Below are 21,905 nucleotides of genomic sequence, written 5' to 3'. Positions count from 1 at the left end.
GAATATGTGATGGCATCATATGGTTGGGGAAATAAGAGTTCACAAAGGATATTTCTTTGCTACCAAGGTAGCCCCGTAGAATTATGTATCAGCCTTCCACATCTTCGTCCAAGTCTAGTAGTCAGAATGGGAGATAATCAGCAATCCATATGAGCACCCCTTTAGCACATTTAGGGTATGGGGCCCCATAAACAGTCCCACCCCAACAGTTTACCACTACGTCCAGTTCCTCAGTCGTCAGGTGAGTTTCCTGAAGGAGGGCTATGGATATCCTTTTGCGGTGCAGATATGATTTCACTCTATTCCTGCGCATATAAGTACCAAGACCCCTCACATTCCATGTCAATAGTCTAATTTTGTGCCATGGCCTGTTTCAATTGTCATTATGTAGCCATCATGCAGGGTGATATAAGCACATCTTCACATTCAGCTGAACACACATGGCTACACTGCTTCAATATTCAGCATATATGTCACTATCCAATTTATATTGTGACAAGAGACTCCACCTGGCCCAAGTCTCCTTGCAAGCTATAGAGTACAATGCAAGCATCATTCCACCAGCAGGGTATATCAAACAGAACACAAGCAACAAGCCCCTAAACGTCGGGTTCAAACAGTGTCCAAAAGAACTTTCCTGTTTGGACAAACCAGTGCCTGAGAAGGGTAGTAATGTTACCAGGCGCCAGTTCCAAGGAATAAAATAAGTAGTGTCGCATAGCAATTTGCTATGCAATTCTGTAGGTTTGCTAATCAAATGGACACTTGTGTTGCAAAGTTAGCTATTTAAGTTGCCCTCTTCAATGAAAGGACAGCTCGCCCTACATTCCCCTCTTACCCTCAGTGCTCTCTTCACCCTCTTTTCTCTGTTCACTTCAAGTGCTAATGGAAGAAAAGTGCAGTAGTAATCGTCTCCTCCAGCCTTGAGTGACAAAGGCATGGGTGGGAGGGTTAGGCAGGAATTTCTTTTTCAAATAAATGCAATCCAGAAGTAATCAGGATGATACTTTTATTAAGGTTTCTATATCATGTCTGGCAAAAAGATGTATGTGTCAACTTTATATATTTTTTTAAAGATAGTCGTACAATTCCATTCCTAAAATATAAGTTGTTAAATAATGCATTATTAGTGTTGATACTGTAAAACACTGGATCATCTCTATGATTTACAGTAATGTTTAGTTTAGTGTATCTCAATATCATAGTGTCAACTATGTTTCATTTTGTTGGGAAAGATGCATCATATTGACGAGTGAACACTTTTGAAAATGTACATGATCAAATGCTTTTGATGACCAACCTTGTTCTGTAACCTGCAGGTTGCATACATCTTGCAACTGGTGCTCAACCCATGAGCGAAACCATACTCCTTGACATTCTATATTATCACCCTGTTGCTTTATACCAGGTACCCTGAAAAGGAGATGACCACAAACTATAATATTGCACCTAGTTTGCCCAGTTCTCTGCCTGCTATACAATCCATTCTGCTTAGTCTCTTTCTTACCTCTTACATAATGAATACACAAAGCGAACTAGATGCTTATGCAAAGTAGTGATCAGTAGTTCCATCCAGTGGGTACATCTACAGATCTACTGCAATGCCAAACACTGTATTTGGCCTCCAGAGCTCTCACGTTGCTTTATGCTTAGGATTGTATTATATAATACCACCTGTGGGAGACAACTGGCCAAACTGTTTTCAGAGCCTTTTTTCTCATAGCTCTTTGTGTCCTTTCATGCAGCTAACCTTTTATATTTTACAGACTCATCTTTGGCCCACAGTCTTTTTGCCCACTCACATAGCTGTTCAAATAAGATGCTCCATATAGATTCTCCTTAGCTTCTTTGAGTATTTTGGTGGATGACCTGATGCACCTGTCCATCAAGAACCCTCATGTGAGCTCTTCAGGGTTCTGAATATATCCTTGTGCCAGGTGTTTCGGTTTCAACATAAAGGAAAGGTCTTTGTTCAACTTCACAACTTCAAATGCCTGTTTTCCTAGAGTCTCTGGTATACTTTTCTACCATGTGTTCTGCAAAGTAAAGAAGTGTCTTTCTGTGGACCTCCTGGTATACGCCCCTGCCAGGGATTAGTAGGTTCTTTAGATACCCTGGTGTACTCTCCTGCTAGGTATCTGCCTATCATTTTAAAGTTCTTAATTACCTTCAAAGTGCCTGGTTATCTGCTTGCCATCGCTTCCTTTCATAAGCTTCCTAGATCACCTGGTATTCTCTCCTGACGTTATCTAGCCACAATGTCTTAATCTGCTATAGGCTTTGATTGAATAGCCTGGTATACTTCCCTGCCAGGAATCCCTTTCTGGGGTCTTGTAGATCCCCTGGTATAGTTCTCTGACAAGTATCTCTCCCCCATATGCCCACTGCCTGATGCACTTTATTCACCAGGACTATTTCTTCACTTCACTGTCTTTCAATCTAGCACAGTTGTATTACTTCACTGTGCTTCTTCATTGGCTCGAGGCACATCTTGTTCCAACATTCCTCACATTGGCATCTAATATATGGGGACTTGTGCAAGTTCTGCCTTTGTACTTTATTTGGTTAGTATTAAAAAGTTCTAATTTGCTTACATGCCTGTTGGAATGCCCCAAGGCCCTAGTGGTTCTGGGCAGACTCACTGGTGTCTTGCAGCGTTCCCGGGTCATGGCACATTGCTGCGACAGAGCTTCCCTTTTGGGACGGCCTCCCTCGCACAGCAGGCCCTCCTCCTGCGCACCTGACCACTCCGCGTTCACTCGTCGGCAAGATTGCTGCTTCTTGGCACGACCGTGGCTGCAGTAGCTCTACTGTCGGTCCCCACACTGTCCTCCTGAGGTGCCCTCTACATCTCTCTTGGCCTCGCACCACACCGGTAAGTAAGTCTTCACAAGCGTCCACCTGGAAATGCCTGTGTTCTCCAGCATGGTCCTTCCCCGTACTGCCTGTTTCTCTAGATCTGCCTTCCTCTTTGTCTCTCCTACTTTCCCAAATGCGGACACCATTTTTAAACGTCCCACATACTCGGGCTGCATCATAACAACTAGTCTGCATGGTTAGCTTTAGTCAGTCAGTCAGTTTCTGTCAGTCTGCAATGACTCCTACTTCCTCCTAATCGTCTCAGTACTTGAGGCTTTATGGGAGTTGGAGTCCATACGTTTTCTAGGCTTCTCGAGGTGATATTGGCTACGGTTTTTATTTGAAAAAACATTATAGACAGGGGATGTTAATGTGTGTATGAGGTATGAACGGTATTTTGCCTACAGTGATTTTTAAAAAAGGGTTTCCTGGTTTTACAACGAGAGGGATTTGTATAGTGACGACTGGCCATCTCAGAAATAGAAGAATACTGCGTCCCTACCGATGGGGTCACCACCTTCCATGTCAACCATCTCCTCCCACATGATGCTCCCTCATAGTACCACCCCAGGGTCTGGATCAGGTAGTGGGTGCTGTCCCCTGGCCACATGGGAGGAGATCCCTGATGGGGAATCAGTGATAACTCCACAGGATTCATCACAGTATACTCTCCTGCCAAGTACTGCGTTGAAGGGGATGATTAGCTTCTTGATTTGTACTATTTCTGTTTGGGTCGCTGTCACACCCCTGCAGTATCACACAACTCCTTCTTAGCCACGGAACCAAATGCAGTTGACCCCTTCCACCTTGGTTGGCACAGGCTCCTAATTTTAGTATATACAGGCACCACGAGGCAGCCAATGGGGGAAGGAGGGTTACAGAGAGGTTGTGGATAGGTAGGGGGTGTTAGGGTCACCAGAAAAAGGATTAGGAATCTTGTATTTGGATAGGGATGGGGAACAAAGGGAAAAACAGAACATCTGTAACCTATACTTGAGTAGCCAATATCTCTAACAACCTTCTTCTGCCTAGCTGGACCCTTCTTGATTAGGGCCAAGACTCCTACTCCTGTATTCCTATCCACCCTAGTCAGCAACAAACAGAAGCACATAAAGCGTCATAGATGTGATGAATAACTGCAGCGACATATATGTTTCACAATAAGTATAACCAGCAATAGTGGATTGTGCACCGTGTGGTAACCTCAGGAAACATGACTCTCGTGCAAATGAGAATACTGCCATGACATAGGGACTCATTACAAACATGAAGCGTAACAGAACAAGCAGCCACAAACAACATAGCATTACTCCGCTTCTCTTGAAACAAGGCTTCTCCAGGTGCTAATGTTCAAAGCGCTCTTGATTCCACGTAACACGGCATGCCCCATATGAGTTTGTGAGACCTTGATGAGAAACACTTGTACAGTCTTTTGCGGCATGTATTCCGATAATTGCATGCAAAGGGAAATATGCCAAGAAATTATGCGGTGCGAACCGCACGCTTGAAAATGGAGAAATGCACTTTAGGAAACCTTTCAAAACTCCTTAGCAAACACTTAATTGAGACTTGAGGGGTGTTAGGGAGAATTATCATTCAATGGCTAATTTCCCTTACCTAGTGAGTCCGTCAGCAGCTTTGCTGGATTTCTGGAGTTTACTTTTTTCCACTTGGTAAGAGTGTGAGCTTTTCCCCCACTCTTACCTGTGTTTTGCCATGTGTATCTCATCTGTTTTTGTGATTGTGGACTGCGGAGCACACCACTTCATTAGCCCCACTCTCTTGTGTGTTACACAGCACCTTCAGTGCAGTGACACAGGGTTGTCTTTGAGACTTCCCAAAGACTCCATTTCTGGGACTGACTACTGTCCCCCAGAAAAGGGTAAAGTTGCCATTAACTTTACATATTCAAATCACCACATATCCAGTACACCCCATTTTACATGGAGTATTGGAAAGGGTTCATCCTTAGCCCTTTTTATCTGTCCCTCCTGTAGCATTGTTTTGCTCTTTTAACATTTAGACATGGCTGGTGGTAGTGGTATCTACCCTAAATTTTCTACCGCGATTATACTATATAAACATGGTATTGTTTTAGGCTATTATATTAGCCTGGAACATAAACCCGGTTGACCAACTACTCTTTCTTTTGGCTCCAGTCGGGTTTATTCGCCATTTCTTTTTGTTAAAGTCCTTCTTGTGTTTTACTTTGCGCGGCAAACCAGGTTTGCCTTCTTTGTTCACCGTCTTTTGGCGGGCTTCTGCCAAGAAGCCCTCCTCTGGGCGCCTGGGTGTCTAGGTGGGCTGAATTTGAGGGAGGGTTGTAGTCACCCCCTGCACAGGGTATCCTAGGAAACCCAAGTCACACTTTGCCATGATTGGCTGAGATGGTTGTCCGGGATGGACAACCCCCTGCTGTGTGATTGACAGCCAGGCTGTGTGAATGGGGGATTTTCGCATAAAAGGCAGGACTCTTGGGGTGGAAGTCAGAGTCGCCACTGGAACTATAAGGAACCAAAGAGAAGCGGAGAAGAAGACGACTGCTGCAACTACCCCATCCCGGTGAAGCCCTGCTGCAGTCCTGAGCTATCTACCCTTCGACGACCAGAGAACATCCAGTCCGTAGTCTTCTTCCCTTGAGCCTGGTGGGGTCAACCAGCTCATCTTTCACAGCCAGAGGATCCTCTTTGTGGTCGAAATCGCTGCACACTGCTGTAGTGGTCCGGATAGCCATCTGAAGAGCCTCTCCTGTTTTAAAGGAGTGCACCTTTTAGTCACTGTCGCTGCTGCTGGCTTTATCCCTGTGTGGTGCAGACCCCTCCAGACGTCCTCCTTCTTGCTGAAGCTCCAGGAACCGTGGGTCTGCAGGAAACTACCAGGAACAACTGCAGTGGCACCAGCTTCTTCCTTGAATAAGGTACTGTGTTCTGCTTTGAGGAACTAGGGTGAATCCCTTTTCTCCTCCTCCAAGGCTTGCCCTTGTCTTAACTCCTTCTTATAACTTTTGATTCCTCTGTTGACAATATCCAAGTACTCCTGGCAAAGTTGAATCTTGAACTGTCTGACTGTGTGATCCTCGACAACAGGAACCCGGTTCCACTTGACACTGGCTCCGGCCTATTGACTTTTGTATTTCTGTCAGCGAGTGTTCTCTGATTCTGTCTGCCTTGACAAAAGTATTGCCTTTGATATTTGCCCCCAACTCTCTCTGGTTAGCCAAGGTGCTAATTGTGTTTTTGCCCTGGTAACATATCTTACCGCGGATACGCATTTCTTTAATACGACCGAGCTGTCAAAATGTGATCGCATATGTATTCCTGGTAACGTCTTTTGTTTCACAACACCGTTCCACCAAAACCTAAGGTACTTAGCCTTGAGTTATTCTTTGCGGAGAGAATTGGTTGTTGGTAGTGTATTTTACGTGTGGTTTTGAATTAATAGAAGTGTGTGTTTTACAAATGGTTTAAAAATAAATGTACTTCTATTTTTTACCTGAAACCTTGAGACAGTGTTTGCTTGAGTCACAGTAATTGTGGTCCCTTTGTGTAATGTCTACTACTGCTCATATACTCTTGAGATAAGCCTACTGCTACCACTTTAGCATAGTAGTACAGGCTTGTACCAAAGGTGAACTTGTAGTCTTAATTGTGTGTAGTGGTCCCTAAGGGCACTGCATGGGATTCTGCCTAACAAGGGGGCTCGCCGGTACCACCCCAGGCAATGTGTTCTCCTGTGATGAAAATGGACTCCCGTTGTATTCCTTGCTCCGCTCCCTTATGAGAGATAGAGTACTTATACAATCACCGCCATGGCCCAGGTCCTTCAGAAACTTCCAAGGATCATCTGCACACCTGCTCCTCCCGGGTTGTGCCTGCGCGCCAACAATCACCAACAGGCAGCACTGGCCGGGGCAGCCCTTAAGTAGCGTGAATGAATGGGTTCACCTGCTCACCTCCGGCCCAATGCAGCAAAGGATCATGGGATTTGTAGTTGTATACCCTTTTTCCTCTCTTGAGCTGCTTAACAGCCTGCAAACTCTGTTTCCTTACAGTCCCAGACCCTGGTTTCTCTTCTGAACAGACTTGGCATACTTTCCTGCCAAGCACTGTATTGTAGCAATGATTTGCTTCTTAGTTTTTACTATCTCCATTCGGGTCCCAGACCCTGGTTTCTCTTCTGAACAGACTTGGTATACTCTCCTGCCAAGTACTGTATTGTAGCAATGATTTGCTTCTTAGTTTTTACTATCTCCATTCGGGTCCCAGACCCTGGTTTCTTTTCTCAATGGACTTGGGCTATTCTCCTGCCAAGGACTGTGACGAAGGAGCAGGCATTTTGGTACATTATATCCATACCAGGTCGTCATCTCCCGTGTTAGCTTGACCCTGCCAGTTACTGAGCATCAACCATTCCCTTCAGTGTTTGTCGGACGCTTGGCTGGTTTCTCCCAGGGTCCTCCTCTGCTTTTTCTTCAACACGTGCATCTCTGTGTCCCGTTGCCTGACCTTGTTGGTCCCCAGGCTCCTTTTCTCTCTGGAGGGTGCTGGCGCTACTCTTGACCGTCACACCTCTGTTCCGCAGCTTCCCTTTCTCTGCTCTCTACGCTAGCGCCTTCAGGGAAAGGAGTCCCGTTATTCTTGCAATACCGGGAGCGGAATGCTCTCGGCTCGCCCTTTGCCTCTCCAGCTTCTCCTTTGCACTTCCCGGGTTTCTTGGTTCCTCATACCGATTGGCTGCTGCTTCTTCTCTCTCTTCTACTGTCCTTCATTCGTTTGTATAGCCCATATAGACTGGAATGCCCACTTTGGTTCCACAGAGCGCTCTTCTTGGCTCTGCATATCTTCTTCATCCTAGTAGGATTATGATCACTCTCTTTTGGGTTTGCTGAACTCTTACTTGTCCCAGTTTTCCAGCATACTTCAGGCAAGTAGTCCTTACTCTTCCTCGTCTCAGTGGTTCCCACAAGGGTTGGACTATCCGCTTTACTCAAGTATATGGAAGTGTGGGGGACCAATATACTGTACCCAGGGAATGAGGATGAGGGAGGTTGGGATGTGTTGTGGACATACCATGCTCTCCCTGAAAAGTTGTTCCTAGTCCCACGGGGGGATCCCTCCCCATGAGATCCTCCCGATGAGTACCACCCCAGGGGGTCTATCCGGTAGCAGCCTCACCTCCTTGGCCCCATGGCAAGGGGCTCCCCGTAGGGGTGAAGGGACAACATCCCAGGATTTGTCATACTCACACATGCAAATTAAGACATGGCAAGAGTAAAGGATTTGCCCAGGATCACCCACTTTGGTTAGGGGTTGAAAACGGGATGTGCTCAATTTAAGCAGTTGTACGCATATCTTCCCAGGTTTAGTCAATATAAATTTTTATTAAGGCTTTGTTTGTAGAAATGACTTGAAAAGAAGGCAACCGACAAAATAAACTAACCTTAGACTATGTAAATTGTCATAGAAACATCTTGAGATGTTGAACAAAGGAAGTATGGCTTTAGCTTGCAGATTCCTTGCACCTGAATTATTCGCAGGCGTAGACTGGCGTCATGGGTGCTCTGTGCTTGTTTGTATGACCTGTGTGGGTTCACTCATACGTTTAAATGGCCCTTGGTCTATTGCTTTGCTCTCCCACATCAAACCCTTTCCAAAAACAATTAGAGGCATCCCTATGTCTCTGTTTAGGAAACGGAAGCTGTAGAGTGCCTCATTGCTGCCCTCTCCTGCCTCGCACACCTCCTTGCCACACTTATGGCAACAAGTAAAACTTTATGGTGTGCTGTTGCTTGTTTTTAAGTTTCCATTAGTGATGACTGCTCTAAACGTCTTCTCCATTAGTCCAGGCAATGCGTCTAGGCATTCGTCAGTGCAGGAATATGGCCGGAAACCAGGGGAGGGTCAAGCTTCTGGGAAGGCATGGTGTGCAGTCATTTGGGCGGCACGTGTGACTGAGAGCTGCTCTGCAGCAAACACATCAAACACATTAGTCAGCTGAGCTATCCTACTGGGATCAGAACCTGTAACAAGCAGGATACACCTGCATCGCTGCAGCAGGCACCTTGACATGCAGAGCTATGCGACTGGGATTGGAATCTGTAACTGCTGAGCTATCGCACCAGTTTACCCTGGGTGCTTTTATAAAGTGCACATCCCCCAATGTTTTGCTGGGGTTGAGGGCTACTGTTTCCCTGCATTCCATGCAGAACTTTCTAGAAGCACAGGAATAGTCGGAGGAAACGGTATTTGTGGTGCACGTTTCCACTGATCGGCCTTGAGGCCATTGCTAACTGGTGTTGTTCACCCTCTATAATGACATTTTGTTCACCATCATGTAAAGGACGAAAGGCCGATTTGTGAACCTTAGGGAGTGGGATTTGTGACAAGTTTGCAAACTTCACAATTATTATTATTGTGATACCAAAGACAAACACACGGCTGTGGACGAGTAGTACATATGGTGGCGCAGCTGAGAGGGTAAAAGCACACTTGCCTATTGAGTCTGCCTCTGCAGAGTGCCTTTATTTGTAATGAGTGGGGTCTCTTTAGAGCTCACTCCCATTACTAGCCTGGGTTTTACGAGGCACTTGCCCAATATCTTATTGCCACACGGGCGCCTGAAAAAATAGCAATTCTTGGGGTGGGGGCGCGATCATTCACGGTGTCCTGCAGCTGTCAACAAGTGCTGCAAACAGCCCAGACAACGGTCTGTCTTAAGAATTCTTTGTGACAAAGTAGCGGATGAACACGTTTCTGCGCGATTGGCGGAGTGTTTTCTAGATTTCTGTCTCTGTACATGAGTGTATGGAATGGTCAGTGAGGCCCTTTCTTGCGGCGGGCAAAGTAAGTCACTGCCCAGGGCAGGATCAGTTGTTCCCAGACAGCGTTTGGAGGCTACTTAATGAGCTGCTGGTCTTTTTTTTTAGGCTTTGTGCCTAAAGTACAACCAAGGAAAAGAAGCTACGCAATACCTTTGTTGTCAGCGGAGGATATTGACTGTGGAAGGATTAGTGGTAGATGACTGCGTACATATATGTTAGAGGGCAATTGCAGTCCCTTTAGTTCATGGGATGTCCATGAAGAGGTGGAAATAATGTATGATTAGAAGATGGGACTTCATAACAAGCTCCATGCCGGGGCAAACAATGACTAGATTCGGATCCCCTTGTTGTTCATTTCACTGATGACATTAAGTCTCCATGGTACAGTTGTAAAACCCAGGCATATCCTTACAAATTAGAAAGGACGTTGCAGACTTGGCTCAATTATTGGCTTTACCGCTTTACCAAAAGCGTGTGATCCAGGGCAAATCATTTAATCTCATTGTGCCTCAGCTACCAAGACTGCGAATGGATCGAACGAGTCCAATCTTAGTAAGGAGTTCCTGACAGTTGTTTTTCTGTAAGGTTTTACACCCAGTCCTTGTATTGCTTTATAGATAGTAATGTTTAAAAAGTTAATCATTTTGTCGTCGGAGGTGCACGAAAACTTCATACTGGTGTTGATATCACGGAGCCCTAAATGGTTTTGACGCCAATTTGTAGGATATCCATCCAACAAGTCTACAAATAAAATAATCGTCCATATGGACAATTTCACTTTTGCATAGAAATAGCACCAATAAAATGGACTACAAGAAGGAGTCGCAGATGTTGAGAGATAAACTCATCAGTCGAGGCTACCCAGAAAAATTGGTGAAACAATCGAATAAGCGGGCCATAAATAACAACAAGCAGGCAATTCTGGAAGGCAATAATAAACAAATGAACAATGGCGCCTTGGTGTTTGTTAGAACACAAAATTACGGCAAATCAAAAAAATTGTCAAAAGCCATTGGCATATTGTGAACGGTGGTAATAGCTATTTCAATCCCCCCTCCCCTGTTTGCATTCAAAATAAGCACTTCAATTAGAAATATCATTAGAAGTGACATTGGTACTAAAATACGTGATCGAAAACTTCACACATTGAGAGAATATTGGAACGTACCACCTGTAACGGGATATGGGGTGGGGAGGAGTCATCCGTTTGCAAATAGACAGAGAGAACCAGTGCAATAGACATTTGGCCACAAGAACATTGGAAACAAATGTCGTTCTCTAATTCTAACACTGCACTCGTTATTTATACCCTTTTTGTTCATCTAATCTATCATATATTGTCCAAACAAAAAGAAAAACAAAATTAATAATCTGCAAACATTGTAGCTGTGTACGGAGCCACATGGAAACAGCCCCCCTCGCAAGACATTTTATTGACCACAACCATAAGCAAAATGATTTCAAATGGACCGCGGTGAAGAGGATTGCACACAGAGATCCAGGCAGAGCAGAGAGAATTCTTACAGATGTTGAACAAAGAATGATTTTCCTGACCAGACGTCATACTGCAGATATCATGACACATAGAGTGTGCATAGAGGACAATCTTCTTGGGTCTCTGGTTCTGGCGATGATATACTGGTCACAGTCTGGTCCAGCATGGAGAGAATTCTCACAACGTTTGAATACAGAATGATTTTCATGACAGTAAGTCATGTTATGGGATTACAATTAAATGGATCCAGTTTGTACAATGAGGGCCACTTTTTCTGTTGTGATATAAATTGTACTCTCTGTTCTGGTTTGATAAGCCTCCACCTGTAGTTGCAAGGTGCAACCCGGAATATTTTCTAATTTAATTATTTTGTATATTGTTCGTTTTCTTTCACTGTAAAATCTTGTGGTATCGTACAGCAACTTTCCATAGTTTATGAAATAGGCAGGCTCTGACAAAGGTCATGACCTTGACATTATTCTTGATCGTGATAGTGGTTGATTTTTCATTTACACCCAACCATGAGAAAGATACTCGCATCTTCAGTATGTGAAATCGTCAGGTATTGACTTTCACTTACTACTTGTAAGGTAGTTTTCGACCAGTGCAATGTTACATTGTTGTAGTGCACCAGTAGACATTGTACATAAGTGATGACATCACACGCATTTCCACGGCACGCGTTTTTCACATAATAAACTAAAAACACGCTGGGGACTGTCCAAATCATATCGCTGTTCATCCTTTGCCATCCAGGAGGTCTCGGGAGGATAGTTCAGGGGCAACGTGCTCGCCTTGGAAGCAAGATGACACGGAGTACCACAGGTCGATCTCCGGGTCCGCCCCTTAGAAACCTCTGGGTTTTAAGCGCGTTATAAATAACCTATCATATCATATCCAGAATGGAGGTATGTTTATTTGGGTATGTGATCCGTTAAATAGATTACAATTCCAGATTTGCATAGGAACTTACATACATTCTTACCCCTTCCCTTTTCTGTACCTATAGATTCTATGCATCTTAATGGCCACCCAGAGAAGTCCTACCAATTCAACGGGGATACTGAAAAGGTTAGTCCATGCCTGTGTAGCTGTGTAGTAGGAGTTCCTTGCTTTGACTGGAATGCACAAACAATATTGTTATATATCCTTACCCCACAGGAGATAGGAGTTCACGGAGCTCAGAATGAAGAATTGACTGAAGGAATAGTTCCATTTAATGAATAATGGCTACAGAATCAGACTGTTTATGTAAGAAAAATATTTTCTGTATCTTTATCTGTAAAATCCCCAAAATGGTTGACATTTCTATGGTTTTATTGAGTTGTCCTCACACGCACCCTTTTTATTTGTTCATATTTTTATAGCTACTTGGCCGCTAACTATTTGCCTGCCTTTGAGGAAGTGCCGGCACTGCCAGATAGGAGCGAAACATGTTAGGCTGGTTCTCAGAGCTGATGGAGTACCAATCCCTTTAAACTATCTCATACAGGAGATTAAGAAAGGAATACATGAAAGCTCCTTACATCAAGCGAGATATGTTTTGGGATCCATACTCTTTGTTGGGCTATAAATTGTATACGTTGATCAATTTGTGTACAGTGTACCAAGGTGTCAATACAAATTGTCTTTGTTCACTGAGTATTTGCAGATACATTAGATGTGTTTTTTTTCTTTTAAATCTTTGATGGACTATATTAAACAGACAAATTGATTCCATGTTTTTCACTTAAATTCTCTAACACTGAGTCTTTGCTACATGTGTATGTGAGCGTGGTTGGAATACATTCATAGTGTATTGGAATGCCGCGCTCTGAAACACTTGTGTACGAGCGCGATACAAATAAAATATCATATCAATTTCTAATCTACATATGAAGGTGATTGTGTAGTTATACTACAGAATGTTGCGTTAAATCACTGCCATAGTACGCTCCTTTTCAATAAGGCCTGCTCGGGACGGCCCCCGGTAGCAGACCGACATGGAGATAATGCTTTAGACAACGAGGTGTACCTGTGAGGAAGAAAGTTGATTATTTTTTGCAATATTGTCTACTTTGCTAGGTCTCATTGTTACTTTTAAGTACATCATTTAAAAGTTAATGAAAACAGCTTTTGTTTATATTGCAATGATTTGATAATGTTGGGGAGGGGGCGGCAGTGCAGAGCTCGCAGCATAGGTGTGTATTCTAATGTTTAGCCCTGAGTCCTATGTTTGCAGCAAAGTTGTGTGCTATAGAGCATGACAGAAGCCAGAGCTCGCAAAGTTCCATCAGTTCAGAAGATGTGTGCTGAGCACCACATGAATTGCACCGGCGTGCAGAGACATAGCTGGGGAGGTGGGGGTGGGGGGTTAAGCGGGCCATAGCCCTGGGTCTTTTGATTGTAGCCCCGGATAGAAGCTCAGGAGATTTAGCCAAAAGACTAGCTAGCCCCAAGTCCCGACAGTGCGATCTTAGCAGAGTCCCACATCTTTTGCACACCTATCAAAATTCCCGAACGGCATGTCCAAGTAAAGTTGTGAAATCCATCTTCATCAGGGGGGAGCTTGGTGCAGATGAGCCTTTTGTTCCCAAATGTACTGGAATTTGACTCAGGATATTTTTCCCATGGAGCTCCATTCTGTGGATTACTGATCAACCCTTCCCATCACTTCAAAATGTTGACCCCTGCCGGGTCAATGGCAGCAGGGAGGAGGCAGGCAGGCAGCAGAGGCTATGAACAGGAAGTACTATATATATCCCGATGTTAGTTAGTGTGGGTCAGGGGTGGGTTGGAGAAAAACGATAAAAAAACAAAGCTGGTACAGTTATGCTCTGGGGGCTGGGGCAGTACTGGAGCGCCCGCCGAGTCCCCGGGGCTCCCTGCCATTAGCCCCCGCTCCCCCCACGCCAACTCGGGGGCGTCATTCAAGGGCTCTCCCAAGCTGACGCGATAGGTCAAGGCACGGCCGCCGCCCGCTCCCTATTGAACTGAAATGCGCCCCTCTTGTAATGTGTCACCCCTCCTGGGGAAGCTTGGCATCTCCCAGGAGCTTGTGGCAGTAACCAAATGACTGTACTGAATAAAAGGAATGGGAGCTCTTCCACTCGGGAGTCTTCGGAGCAATCAACCATGCTGGTTCTGCGTAGCAGGCTGAGGGCCCGCCCTGCCAGGCCCTCCACCATGTTAGTGGCCCTGCCAGGCAACGCAGTCTCTCATGTCTATCTGCCGCACCAGTAGAGCCCCGGCTGGGTAACTCAACCATGTGGAAGCTGGTGCCCCTGCTGGGCAACGCCGGCGTCATCTGCAGTAGCAGGCCTGGGTGCCCCCAGGCCAAGGAGGAGCCCGTGTGCTCACGGGCTGACTGGGTGCCCCCAGTCCGGAGATGTCTGCTGGGTGCCCCCAGCCGTGATGTCATGTCGGGTGATCCGGTATAAGCAGGGTGATCCCCGCCTGGATCCGGACTGCGTGATCGCAGTCCCCGTGCCCACTGGGTGCCCCCAGACTTGGTTTCCTGGGGTGCCCCCAGGCCAGGACATAACACAGCTCTGGACTAGAGCGGGGTGCATTTTCTCACAATAGTGCGCGGCTGTCAACCCAGTATGGGGGCAGCCTTTGAAAGTCAGCCCCATGCTGGTTTGACAGCCGCAGCTCTACTGAAGCTATGAACTCCCCTCTCCAGCAAGGAGTGGGGAGTTACTCATTTAACTAGAAACAACGCCGTCACTAGTTTTGCAGTGCTGCTCTATTTAATTTGACACCCCTCCCCCCCTACTCCCTCGAGGCCTGGGTGCCAAGATGTGTTAACTCCCCCGTGCGCTGGTATTGCGAAGGCTGGCCCTGCTCCGGGGGTTTCCAGCTGCTGCCATTACCTCCTGTGCTGCTGCACACTAAAGACTTCCTCTCGAGCACTTCATGCTGCCCTAGTAAATACGTTGAACCTCATCTGAATGGATAGGACCGGTGACCATTTTTTGTGACGAGTCCACTGAGTTAGTGCTAATGTTCCTCTGAAAAGAATTGTGATGAGTGCATCAGAATCTGAAAACACAAGCACAGCTCTACCATGGATGTGAATTGTTTCAGCAGAACACTGAAATAGAAATACACGATAAGCCCACGCGTCAAAATGTCCAATGTATTTCCATGAAGACTTCCCGCTTCACATGCAAAACGTTTTTTTTTGCATTTGTCGTCATAAAATGTTCTTCACATCATGAGCAACATGCTGCATGTCTGTGTCAGACTAGCACCATGCATGTGACCTAATCACAGTGTCTTTTGTTGTATCTCTTAGGTGTTAAAGTGCATTTCGGTGCACATAGGTGCATTCTGTTCCTTGTAGCCTTTCCTATTGATGCTTTAGGTTAGAAAGCCACAATCGTACATTGCTGGATATATTTGTATATGGTGTTTTGTATGCATACATACTGTCTGGTTGAGGGGCTGGTCCCCATTTACAGTACTGGGTTTATTGCTGCCAGTTCTGCACACTGATCCTTTTTCCCGGGGTGTGGGGTGGGGGGGGGGGGGGCACTACTAAATGGGAAATGGTTCTAGAATGAGGTTATCGGTGGACATGTATGTTCAGCAACAATGTCATTGAATATGTAGATCTTGGCCGGTTCGTGTCTGAGCGTCTTATCTGCTGCTTCTCGCGTTGTTGTGTACTCTGCGCACACCACACCTATACCCGAGGCTTGCCCAGCAGGGTAAAGTTCCCTTCCTGGTGTGTGAACTTGTGCACGGAGCAGCCCGCGGTGAATCACTCGGAGGTTCTTTGCCCGGACGTTGTGCCCGTCGTGGGGGCTTTGTGGAAATTCGGTGTTTTCCAGATCTTATGATCCTCGTCGCTGTCAGGTATGCAGTGCTGGAAATGGACTCGATGTACTGGGGAACGCTCTCCGCTCCCTCTCCTTCGCGCGCGGGGGGTGCATTTGGGGGACGGGGGTGGGGGGGGGTGGGGGGGGGGGGGGGCAATGTTAGTGGTGGGTGTGGCACAGGTGCCGGATATTTTCTGGGTGCCCTGACTATAGGATGCTGGCTGCGTTGCATAAAAACAGTGTGCATGTTAGGAACGCAAGACTGCCCACCAAACGTGTCTGTGACAGTAATTCCTTATGAGCGCATCCAAGAGACTCCCCACGGTCAATTGCTTCCCACTAGGTATGACTATTTCTCGAAGCTGCCTTGCACAGTGACTGGCTAGAGGCCACCACACCATTCGTTTATCTCACAGTGACTGGCTAGTGGCTACCACACCATTCGTTTATCTCACAGTGACTGGCTAGTGGCTACCACATCATTCGTTTAACCCACAGTGACTGTCTAGTGGCTACCATACCATTCGTTTATCTCAAAGGCCACTCGTGCATTGGATGACTGCGAAAATGCATGCGCACCGTGGTTTTAGAAATTATAATTTTAATTGGTTATTCATAACGCGCTTAATACCCAGAGGTTTTTAAGCGCGGACCCGGGGATCGAACCAGTGTTCCTCCGCATTCGTGAGCACGTTGTCCCTGAAACAGACTTGCTGTTGCTGAATGGGGATACATAATTGCACATTTTGCACTACCTGCATAGTTTGCACTTTGGCCTTCGGGTTTACTGTGACATGCCAACTGTTGTACAATTATCTATTGCGTGATGTTTGCACTTTTGTCACATTGCAGAGTTTGCACAGATCTGAATGTTTACAATCTTACATATGTTGCACTGCCAACGTGGCTTCTATTCTGGCCTTTTGGCCCATTTTGTATTACACACGCAGATGAAGTTGTCTTTTGCCTCAAGGTCGGACTCTTTCTGTAATCATATATTATAATCACTGAAAAAACTTTGTTACAGGGACGTTATGGTTAAGTTGGACTACTAAAAACCTATGAAATTCAATGAAAAACCTTTTTTTAAAGGGACGTTATGGTTGCAAGTAAAACCGAAAAAACCTATAAATTTGCCAGTTATGGTAAGCTAAGCAACCATAACTCACGCCAACACACCGTGCACTGCTAAGACTAACACCCAGGAAATCAAAGATGCTGTCACAAATGTCATTGATGACATCACTGATGACATCACATCTCTGGGCCACTTGTTTTTGTTCACTGACATATATAGGCCAGGTGGTTTTGTTCAATGACAGTCAGAATATTAAAATTGAAAAAGGTGCTATATATCTAGACGTTAACCTTGTCATATGTTCTTGAAGTACTTTCCTTAGGGTTTGGTCTCAGCTCATGGTGCACATACATGGGGAAATTAGCAGGCCTCAAACACACAATTCATTTGTATACATGAAGATAAACTTTAATGTCATTAACATTTTCTGATGATGCTGTTTCTTTCTTCCTTAGTTTAGTTTCCCTGTATGTGCCTCTACTTTATATGCATTGTGGTACTTCAAATGTATTGTTTGTAACAGCACAACAAGCAGAAGCAAGTGTTGTAAGTCTTGAATTGTTAGCTAGTTATTACATGTTTAACATTACTCAACATTCTGATGAGGTAGCATTCATTAGTGTACTATCCAAAATTACAAGATTATAGATAGTGTACTTCTATGATGCATGCTGCAATCATTGCCTATGTTTATATATGATTAGGTTTCTGTATTAAGAACAACACTCCAATACAATGATTTTAGATGAGTACATTCTTTAATAGATTAAGTAGTTCATGATAGGTCTCCCGATCACCCCTGACATCTTGTTACCAACAATATAAACACACCTCCTTGTAGGGATTTTTCATCAACATTTATTTCACATGTGATGTCATCAGTGATGTCATCAATGACATGTGTGATGTCATCTTTGATGTTCTGGGTGTTAGTCTTAGCAGTGCACGGTGATGGCGTGAGTTATGGTTGCTTAGCTTACCATAACTGACGAATTTCTGGGGGTTTTCAGTTTTACTTGTAACCATAACTTCCCTTTTAACAAAAGTTTTTCATTGAATTTCATAGGTTTTTATTAGTGCAACTTAACCATAAGGTCCCCTTAACAAAGTTTTTTCAGGGAATTTTGAGTTTTTACCAGTGCATGCTATTTTCCTACAACTTACTAATATCATACCCAATGTAGCAATATTTGTGACCAATTTACAAAGTGTCACCTTAAAACTCTGCCATTTGCCACCTTCTAGAATCACTTTTAACACTTCTATACACTTTTTGCAACTATTTCAACTAGTTTTCCATCCATAGACGTCTACGAACATTTGACTTTATTGCGGACCTTCCGGACAGTGCCACATGACCATACGCTTGCGTGCGGCATGATGACGTGTTCGAGAACCCGTCTGCACTTCACAATAACATCTGTGCTTCGCGGGCCGTTCGGAACTGCATTTTCTACTGATCTAGGAACTTTCAACTTCAAAATTTTCATTGCACAGCTCTAACACCTATTCCTACTCATTATCCATTAACAATCCAGTACACAGTACATACTTTTAGCAAAACTGCCATTTATCTTAAAATGGAATCAGCTAATACCATCCCTTCTCCCCAAGAGCCACCACCACTGCTGTAATCAAGGAGCATGAGAAACACTGCCCCCTACCTTAGAAATAACACGCGCGCAACATTTTCCCCTGTCTGCCTGCCCCTCCATATTAGTGTTTGGTGCCTCTTCCCTCATTTCCCTCCACACCTTTCATTCTTAGCTCTCCTGCCAAAAGACAAAAAAATACATCCAAAAACAATAAAAGAAATGTTCCTTTAGGAACTACCTTTCACAGTTAAAAAATAGAACAAAAAAAACGTATAGACTCCATCTACTTTATATTTCTCAGTAAAGTACATAGACTCAATAAGATTTTTCAACATTTCCATTTGCATTTTGTGTTATGCTAATGGAAATATTGTGGCATTCATCCTCCGTTCCAGGGACTGGAACGGTGGATACCGGCCCGGCAGCCCAAGTTATCAGCCCAAGCAAAGCGAGGGTGGATAACAAGGTCTCTGGACCATTATTGCCCCATTCTAGCCCCTGTAATGGGGGATTAACCTTTATAAGCCTATGTTCCCAAAGCGGGAATACGGGGTGCTAAAAAAAAAAAAAGGATTTTTCTTCCTATACCAGTGTACGAAGGAAAATCCTTTTCCAAGATGGCCACCATGGAAAGGGAAGGGAGGGTTCCATACAGGGCCCCTCTTCGCTTTCCATGGCAGCCTGCAGAAGGCAAAAAGAGAACTCTATGACCATATTACCACAAGCACATTTTTCTTCCTTTTCAAATCTATGCATATTTCGAATAACTTTACCACAAAGCCAGACCCAGGTGGACATGGCGAATTTAACCCCATGTTTTGTCCCTCGTGGTCCTGGCCAGTAGCCAGATTGTCCAGATCATGACCTTATTTCACATGGCCACAGGCTACACCTCAGTCACCAAAGTTATATCACTATTTTTTGTAGCTACATTATGACACTTGTAAAAAATAAAACACAGGCCCATTTGCAAAAGCATGCTTTCAGGTCCTTCTCAGTGCTCCTTACACAAGTTTGCCGGAAATCCACCCATGTTTTATTTTTTCAAAAGTGTCAAATGTATGAACATACAATCATCATATAACCTAGCCCCCACTTTACAAAATCCATTCAGACTTTACGAAAACATTTATATCTAGATCTATTATCTTTTTGCAAACCTTTGTGTAGATTTGTCAAATGGCACCACATTTATAAGCCTTTACAATATTTTGGGACCCCCCCTCTAATTCTGCCCCCTCTTGACAGAATCCCACCAATCTTTGCAAACCCATTTGGGATCAGGTCAGTAATATAATTGCTAAATTTCATGCAGTTTCATTAAGTGGCGCCAAAGTTATAAGCCATCCAAGAACTGCTTTTCACCAACCCTGTAATGCAGAGGTGTCCGCGAACCTCACAGGACTGTTCGCGAACATTGACGGCAAACAACACCCGTTTCTTTGCTTCTAGCAGCCATATCCCATCCCATCCTCATCACCCCTCACCTCCCCAGAGATCATTTGATAAGTTTGACAAGTGCAATGTTGTGTTTTTTAATTTGTTTTTACCGCGATGTCCGCGGACACCGGCCACTGTCTGCGAACCCAAGGAAGCGGGCGTTTCCAAAAATCTGACGCACCTCACGCTTCACTCCAACCAATCAGCAAACATGTTGTGTGTCCGCGGACATGACGCAAGCCGATTATCCAATCGGTGTCCTGTCCGCGGAGCGAACAGGGAAGTGTGTCCGCAGAGCGGACATAGATATTACAATTTTTTTGAGACCCACTTTTTGGTCATTTTAAAAAAAAGTACTGGACGGATTTTCACCAAATTTACAAAAGCACGCTTTCAGAACCAAGCCGCCGCTCTTGCTGCAAATTTGGTGAAAATCCGCCCAGCGGTTTGGGCTGTAGGTGTGACGTACATTTTCTTCTCCATTCAGTCTATGGGGAAAAAAAGAAATGTTGGGACCCCCCGTATAACTTTGCCCCCCCGGACCAAACCTCACCAAACTTTGCAAAAAATTCAGAGTGGGCCATATATTTTTTCCCAAAGTTTGGTGAGAATTCGTCCAGGGAGATCGACGTTATAAGACACCCAAAAAGTGTTCTTCCTATGGCTTTAGCAACTTAACCATAACTACATGGCCGCTACCGCAGGCCATGTAATTTTAATGTTGTTTTAATATTGTTACATTTATTGCCCGTGTTCACACATATTTTATGACAGTGTTTTGCATGTATTTTGGCAATTGGCAAACAGTCGAATAAAAGCCTTGATGATGATGATGATGATGAATGGGGAGGGGGTGATGGCCCTGTTCGTCCTGGAAGTCTTTGTTGGGAGACACTTTTTTAAAGACTACGAGTTGAGAGGCAGATTTGGAAGTGGGGGCACAAGAGGAGGGTGTTCCAGCGTGCACAGGATCACAGTTCTGGAAGCAAACGTGGTAACTAACAGGTGGCAAATAATGTGGATTTAAAAACCGAAAGAAAGTAACTGAAAGGGAGCAAAACTCCCTTAAAACCTCAAAAGGCATTTCCGCAAGAAAGTCTAGATTGCGGAAAACACAGGGTTGGATGTAGATGGAGAGGAGAAGAAAGTGGATGTCAAAGTGGGATCTGAAGGGTCTACCACTCCATAAAACCAGAGAGGGTGTATATTTCAAGCAGTGTGAGATGTTTTCTCCCAACATGCATTTCAGAAAGAACGCACAGAGAAGTTGGGTTTAATCCTTGAACACTGATCCCCTGGGTCTAATGTGCCCACTTTGCCACCTACATATTCTGCCTTCATGGGTTTGCGGTGGCTGGACTTGGGCAAATGTTCACTGGTGTTGGATGTGAAATTCAGCTGCTTTGTTTTGGGATTGAGTCTAACTTAATAACTTAATGGACGGTCCCAATTCTTTGTTGGTGAGATGGGGAGGGGGTCACACCTGGTCGTGCACTTTACCTGCTTTTTGTTGATTAATGTGAATTCAGTTTCTAGATGAACGTGCAGCCCAACATTCGCTGTGGCATCAAATGGCCAAACATTCGTATCATGTTGGTTGAGCAGAGCGACTAAGATGGAATCCTGAGTAGGGATCTGGCAGAACTTATGAGTAGGGTTCCATGGCCTTACATCTCTGCTTTTACACCTTATGTCCAACTCCAGGTTCATGTCGGATTTTATGGATGCCCCTCATTAATATTCATGAGATACATTTGCATGCTGTGGTTCTAAATGTTTGCAGTTTTATCTCATGAATATTCATGCAGGATAT

The 21,905-nt window shown here is 44.7% G+C and overlaps 1 protein-coding gene across 3 annotated transcripts in view; it reads left to right on the top strand.

Annotated features, from left to right (window-relative positions):
• PLS1 (plastin 1) overlaps nt 1–21,905 on the top strand; it is a 697,248-nt gene that overhangs the window by 152,934 nt on the left and 522,409 nt on the right. The window contains exon 1 of one of the 3 annotated variants that reach the window (XM_069618267.1): nt 15,889–16,016. The exons of the other annotated variants lie outside the window; for them this stretch is intronic. The gene's annotated coding sequence lies outside the window, so the exon portion shown is untranslated. Of the gene's footprint in view, nt 1–15,888; nt 16,017–21,905 lie in introns of those variants that run through there. 3 annotated transcript variants of the gene reach the window in all.

The sequence above is a fragment of the Ambystoma mexicanum genome, chromosome 10, assembly GCF_040938575.1.
Source record: "Ambystoma mexicanum isolate Mex_15411 chromosome 10, UKY_AmexF1_1, whole genome shotgun sequence".
Taxonomy (NCBI): Eukaryota; Metazoa; Chordata; class Amphibia; order Caudata; family Ambystomatidae; genus Ambystoma; species Ambystoma mexicanum.
This window is presented reverse-complemented; position numbering and strand designations above follow the sequence as displayed.